Source organism: Alexandromys fortis, unplaced genomic scaffold (assembly GCF_014885135.2).
Source record: "Alexandromys fortis isolate MF-2015 unplaced genomic scaffold, M_Fortis_MF-2015_v1.1 scaffold_31, whole genome shotgun sequence".
NCBI classification, from domain to species: Eukaryota; Metazoa; Chordata; class Mammalia; order Rodentia; family Cricetidae; genus Alexandromys; species Alexandromys fortis.
In genome coordinates this window covers 726515-733998 of record NW_026067974.1, presented here as the reverse complement: position 1 = coordinate 733998, position 7484 = coordinate 726515, and positions in this window count along the sequence as shown.

The window sequence follows — 7484 nt, the reverse complement described above, 5'->3', positions numbered from 1 at the left end:
GAGGGTTTTTAAAATAAAATAATTCTTAAGAAAGAAGAAAAGATATGTGCCTGCAAGTCCACTACCTATAAACCAGGACACTATGCTCTGTATTTAACCTAAAAAGCAAAAGGAAAAGGACAGACTCTGGCCCCTGGGTCAGCTGTGAAGGGTTCCTAGGTCCTAGTCCCTAAGATCTAGGGGAGTCATCATCTCTGGAGAGTAAACATGCTCCTAGCTAAATATAACTCTCCCAGTCCTTAACAACATTCTAATTCTGTCTGTGTCAGAGCTATCTGCCGACCTAGTCTACAGACACGCTTCTCTTCTCCCTCCAAGGCCTACCCCTGTAAGCTAGGACAGTCTATGCTGCAAGAGAATAAGAGAGGTTCATTCTGAGTTCATGGAGGAAAGCCAAAGACATAAATTCTCAATTCAGAAGAAATTACAACGTGGAGGGTTTTCTCCGTGGGTTATCCTGGGGTGATCCATCCGGAACTTCTGAAATTTCTCTTCCTATTGTCACATTTAATCCACCCAGAACATTGGTGGGCAAAGAGGAACCCTTGGGGGTGCGGGGACATGGCTGATCAGAACCCCACACCCAGCACACATTCATTCGCTCATAACCCAGGATGCAGATGTTGGGTAGCTGGGGACAGAAAGGATGGACAGTGGGGGCTGTATGTCTTCTAGAGTCGGTTGAAAGGGACAGGATACACAGTGAGTGCTGGTCAGCAACCGTCCCGTGGTGGTTATAGTGCCGCTGTTGTGATGGCCATCGGGAGTGTGGCCTTTGATGGCATCCCACAGATCACCTTATAGGAGGAGTGAAGCCAAGAGTCCCAGGTGCAAGTAGTCTACCATCGAGTTACACTCACTCCCAGCCCTCTTCGTGCTTTTCATTTTTTTAAATATTTATTTATTTACTTATTATGTATACCATATTCTCTCTGTGTGTATGCCTGCAGGCCAGAAGAGGGCACCAGACCCCGTTACAGATGGTTGTGAGCCACCACGTGGTTGCCGGGAATTGAACTCAGGACCTTTGGAAGAGCAGGCAATGCTCTTAACCGCTGAGCCATCTCTCCAGCCCCCCCTCACTTTTCATTTGAGACAAGATTTCACTAAGTTGCCCAGGCTACCCTTGAATTTGTGATCCTTCTGCCTTAGCTGGGACAAGTGACCCATTCTATCCACTAGCACTTAAACACAAGCTCTTGCCTGACTCTACCAGAACAGTCTGTGTTCTAATGAACCATCACTTTAGCCCGTTGCTTGCTGATGTTTGTTTCTAGACAGGGTACCACTAAGTAGCCTGCCTGGCCTGGAACTTACTGTGTAGGCAATGCTGACCTTGAAATACAGAAATCTACCTGCATCTGCCTCTCAAGTGCTGGCGTTAAAGGCACTTGCCACCGTGCCCAGATCGTGGTGGTGGGTTATTGAGATGGGTTATCTGTCTATGGATACAGCTAAGTTGGTAGAGTGCTTGCGTAGTGCATACAAAACCCAGTATCAAATAAGATAAAATACGATGATGCATGTGTGCCGTCCCAGGTCTCCAGGGGCAGAAGCAAGAGAATCCGAAGTTGAAGGACATCCTCCTCAACAAAGCAACTTCGAAGCCAAACTAGGCTATGTAAGTCCCTATCTTGCAATTTGGAGGGGACAATCTCACTATAAAGCCTTATGCACAGAGTAACTTTAAACTCAATCTATAGGCCAGACTGGGCCCAATCTCTGCAATTCTCTGGCCTCGGCCTCCTCAGTCGTGGGTATTACAGGCACATACCATCACGTTGGTTGGGCTGGGCTGTAGTGTGGTTCTTTGCCTTGTATCTTTATAGATATCTGCTTTCTCCTTTCGTCTTCACATAGTCTGTGAACAAAGATATGTGTGTGGATTTTGTTTGGTTGGTTTTGATATTTTTTTTTTTGAGATGGGGTTTCTCTGTGTAACAGTCCTAGCTATCCTGGAACTCGCTCTGTAGACCAGGCTGGCCTCGAACTCACAGAGATCCGCCTGCTTCTGCCTCCCAAATGCTGGGATTAAAGGCGTGCATCACCACTGCCTGGCTGATATGTGTGTTGTAATCTCAAATGAGGACACCAGTTATACTGGATTAAGATCCACACTTATGTATTCATTTCAACTCAATTGCTGCTTTAAAGACTTTCTCCTAAGGCAGTCATATTCTCATGGATTTAGGGTTAGAATTTCGGCGTATGAAATGAGGGAAGGGTAGTTTAGCCCAGAACACTAGAGAGTACAGGCTGAACACATTTGGCAGCTGGTCCATATCCACCCTCTGCCCCTCTTCACCTTGCCCTACATTGCAGGAACCCGACTTCTATGAACTGCATCCACCAGCCCCTTGCTCTCTGCTTCCAGCTAGATTCTGGTTGATTCTGAAGTGAGAGGCATTGGCAGGAAGTAGAAGGAAGGAGAAAAGTGGAGCTGGACTTTGTCCTACTTCCTCCTCCCTCCCCTCACACTCCAGGAACATAGGTCACAGCCTGCCCTGAGCCACTCCACACAACTGTCCCTCAGACCTAGTTCAGCTTGTTGAACTATGCTCTTGTCACTAGCCTTGGGGTCTATAAACCTATCCCAGGTGGTTTTCCTATGTTCTATCAACATCTCTGTAAATAGCACCCTTGTTTAAGAAGTGCATGGGAGCCGGGAGGTGGGGACGCACACCTTTAATCCCAGAATTTGGGAGCCAGAGGCAGGTGGATCTCCATTCAGGGAGTGTTACACAGGGAAGCCATGTCTCAAAAAAAAAAAAAAAAAAAAGCACACGGGATTTTATCAGCCAAAAACAACATTAAAGATGCCAGCCATTTGTTGAAATCATGAGAACTGTAGCATCATGTGCTGGAAATCTGGGATCAGGAATAAATAGGTAATTGCTTCATTTGAATAGTTTAAAACTCATGAGGGGTGCACATGCCCAAAGACAACCTGTACAAGTTGTTTCTCTGCTTTCACCGTGAAGATGTCAAAGACTGAACTCAGGTGCCCCAGCTTGATGTCAAATGCCCTTACCTGCTGAACAATCTCCTTAGTCCCAGAAATTGCTTTAAATGGGAGGAAAGAAATAGTACGTATTCCATACACAGCATATGAATTATATACCGGGAGGTGGTGGTGCACACCTTTAATCTCAGCACTCAGGATGCAGAGGCAGGCCGATCTCCAAGAGTTCAAGGTCAGCCTGGTTTACAGAATGAGTTCTAGGACAGTCAGGGCTACACAGAGAAACCCTGCCTCAAAAAACAACCAAATGAGGGGGCTGGAGAGATGGCTCAGCGGTTAAGAGCATTGCCTGCTCTTCCAAAGGTCCTGAGTTCAATTCCCAGCAACCACATGGTGGCTCACAACCACCTGAAATGAGATCTGGTGCCCTCTTCTGGCCTGCAGGCATACACACAGACAGAACATTGTATACATAATAAATAAATAAATAAATGAATAAATAAATAAAAATGAACAACAACAACAACAACAAAATTGTAGGGTTGCACAGTTGGTCTACATAGTGTGTTCCAGGCCAGCTTAGGCTACATAAAGAGACCTTGCCATAAAGACATACACGCGCGTGTACACACACACACACACACACACACACACACACACACACCCTACTGAATGGGTCCAGGGCAAGGAGGGTGCAAGGCAGGGAAGGGAGGATGCGGTACTTTTCTCTTCTCCAGGATATCAGGTTCTGCCTTCCTGTCTAGCTGAGCATGCGCCTCAGGACACCCATACCTTCAGCCCCCACGGTACACATGGAGTGCATGTCCCAACCTAGACTTATCCTCCCAACTCTGTTTACTTGTCTGAGTCGATCTCACTGGGCTTCTTTCAGGGCAGGAACTGGGCCTGTCTCTGCCCACACCCACCTGGTACCACTGGTTCTTAGCGAGTTGTCTAGCTAAGAGCATGGATGAATAATGTCAAGTTAGGACAAAGACGGTTATAGTGACCATGGGCCACTTGTAACTGCCTGCACACATCTGACCATACCACCTGAGTCCAGCTTCCCTTTGAGGCCTTTCTAGGACACACTGTGTGGAAATATTCTCCTACCCCATCATGCATGGAGTGTGTCTTGTCCATTCTACCTCTGGCTGTCCATTGCCTCAATGAGACTTCTTTATAATCTTCTGGGGCTTCAACTGTCTCCTGCAAAATGGAACCAGCCATAAGACTCAACAGAAAGCCTTTTCTGGGAGTGGTGGCTCACACGCGGAATCTCAGCACTTGGGAGGTGGAGGCAAGAGGATCTCAAGTTCAGGCTAGTCCGGGCTACACAGTGAGATCCTGTCTCGGGTGGGGGTGGGGCATAAGCAGCCTTGTGAAGAGCTGGTTAGTGTGTTAGCACTGCACAGCGGTTGTGCAGCAGACAAAGATTTCTGAGGACTCCACACTTAGGAGCAGAGCGTTCCGCAGTTAAATCACACCTCACAATTCACAAGACAGCATCACAAGCTGCCCAGCTTCCTCCCACTAACAGGTGGCTGCCCTGGAGGAGGCTCCAGCACAAAGGAGAGACCAACACTTTGTGCCCATAACTGCCCTGGAGGTCTGCGTGACTTTGGCTCTTTTCCACAGCCAAGGGCACAGGAGTGAGCAGCTGCCTGCTGGAGTGTTTGCTGATTAGACTCATTCTAACGGGATTCCTGGCTCACCAGCTAACCGAGGATGAGGTATGTCAGGGCTTGTGAATCTGGGGGTAAAGCTCCTAGCGACTTTGAGAAAGGCAGGTTTTGATTAGGTTGGTCTGGAGTGGGGCCCTGAGCTGCATTTCTAACAAGTCTGCAAATAGGGTAAACAGCTTTCTCAAGTTTTCAATGAAAGTTTGCATGAACGTTCTTAGTTCTAGCTTTCAGAGTTTTGCATCCAGGCCACACTTTGAAAGAGAAAGCAGGCTCGTGCACTGTTCATGTTGAGTTTCACAACCGCTCACACCGGAGTCCGTGGACCAATCCTCTTGACATGATCTTTTTTCTTTAATCAGTGATCCTGAGAGCTGGGATCTAGTACAGTGGCAAAGCACTTGCCTAGTATATGTGAGACCCCGAGTTTCATCCCCAGCCATACAGTAAGATAAATAAACAGAATTTTTAAATAAAAAGAATAGTGACTCTTTGTTTTCTAGAAATGACACCTGTTAGGTGTGGTAGGGCATGCCTTTAGACCAAACATTTGGGAGGCTGAGGCAGGCAGATCTCTGTGAGTTTGAGGCCAACCTGGTTTACAGAGTTCGAGGTCAGCCAGAGCTACATAGTAAGATCCTCTCAAACAAAATCAAACAAAAACTAATCCAGAAGTGACACCTGTAAGGCAGCCGTGCCCCACTACCAGGTGAAGTAGGGCTTGGGTTTTGTTTATTTTGCTTTGCTTTTTGTTTTTTGGGTTTGTTGTTGTTGTTGTTGTTGCTTTTGAGACAGGATTTCTCTGTGAAGCCTTGGCCTTCCTAGAGACCAGGCTGGCCTCGAACTCACAGAGATTCCTCTGCCTCTGCTGGGATTAAAGGTATGAGCCACCACACCCAGCCAGAGTAGGGCTTGTTTTATGGGTCCCGAAGCTTATATAGATTTAGTGACATTTTAAATACTAAGAAAAATCTTTGTTTTGCAAATTTTCCCAAATGGGGCAGTAAGAACAAACTCCTGGTGGTATATATAGCTTGAAGCCTAAGGTGCACTCTTGGTCTCCTACCAAAATGATAGTTCATCTGTCTGTGGTCAGTGACTGTCACTTCTGCAGAATGACCGCCTGGTGGCAGTAGGTCTACACCGACCCTTTTCATCCACCCACATCTCCAGAAAGTTACAGTTTTCCCCTAGCTGGCCCAGACCAACCCAACACATAAATCTGTGCTGTGCTAAGGGGCATAGGACTCTGTGAGCTTCTCTCTCGGTAGCAGGCTGCAGATGCTAGGAGACTGTTTTTAAATCTAGATAAAGAATGTTAATGGTGTGGGTGGTGGTGGTTTACACCTTTAATCCCAGTACTCCAGAGGCAGAGGCAGGTGGATCTCTGAGTTTGAGGCCAGGCTGGTCTACATAGTGAGTGCCAGGACAGGCTCCAAAGCTATTCAGAGAAACCCTGGCTCGAAAAGCCAAATAACTAAATAACTAAAAGGCGAAATAAATACAAATTTAAAGAATGTTAATGGGGGAGTTCCGGACTAGTTGCTGGATCCCAGCTATCCCTGGGAGGTGTTGCTGAGCAGGTAGGCCCTTCCTGTTCGTCACAATGTTGTATCCACGTGGGGAGACTGGATTTTATCACCTGTCCTCTGTAGTGATATTTTGTTTCTGTTTTAACAAATAAAGCTTGCCTGAAGATCGGAGTGCAGAGCTAAGCCATGAGTGGCCAGGAGTGGTGGCGCACACCTTTAATCCCAGAATTCTGGAAGCAGAGGCAGAGGCAGAAGCAGAGGGTTCTCTGATAGTTCAAGGCCACTCTGGGCTTCACAAGGTTGAACAAGTCTGCTGGGCGGTGGTGGTGCACGCCTTTAATCCCAGCACCTTGGAGGCAGAGGCAGGTGGATCTCTGGGAGTTCGAGGCCAGCCTGATCTACAAGAGCTAGTTCCAGGACAGGCTCCAAAACCACAGAGAAACCCTGTCTCGAAAAACCAAGAAAAAAAAAAGATTGAACCTGTCTAAAAGAGAAACGGAGCTCCTAAGTGCTGGGATCCCATGCCTTTAATCCTAGCACTGTGGAGATGGAGAGAGGAGTATAAGGCAGAAGGAGACAGGAGCTCAGTGAAGTCTGAAGTTTGGCAGAGATAGTTGCAGTCTGAGGCTGAAGCTAATCAGTTCTGTGATTGATCTGTGGTAGATCACTTAATTTATTTATTTATTTATTTATTTTTTTACCTGTAGAGTGGTTATTGGGCAAGATCAACTCCACCCTTGAAAACACCTGACTGACAGCCTGGAGCCCCAGATCTGACTTGATTGCAAACTGAACCTCCCTGGGCACTTTGAACAACTCAAAGTTGTTGATTTAATTAGTCTGGAGCACAGGAATTTTGAAAAAGCATTTGGGAAGTAGTAGCCTAACACCATGGCTCCCAAACTCTAGTGTGTATAGAAATCACAGTCGTTTGGTTACATCCTTAATTTCTGATGCAGAAAATCTGGAATAGGGCATTTCATTTTTAAAGTTTTAATTTAAAAATATGCACATATGTATAGAGATGTCAGAAGTGAGCTTCAGATCCGCTATTACAGGCAGTTGGGAGTTGCCTGGTGTAGGGGCTGGGTCTTGAACTTGCTTCCTTTCAGGGCCAGTGTGAGCTTAGCCACTCCGTGAGAACAAGCATTTCTGTTAAGCTCGCAGCCCTCTACAGCTTCCCTTCAGTAAGGCACAGCGCTAAGATATTGCTGAATAACTGGCCTGAGGCTGGAAGAGAATTTTAGTTTCCCTAGTACAGCATGTCAAGGTCTCAGGGATGCCACCATACCAAACTACCTGTATCTG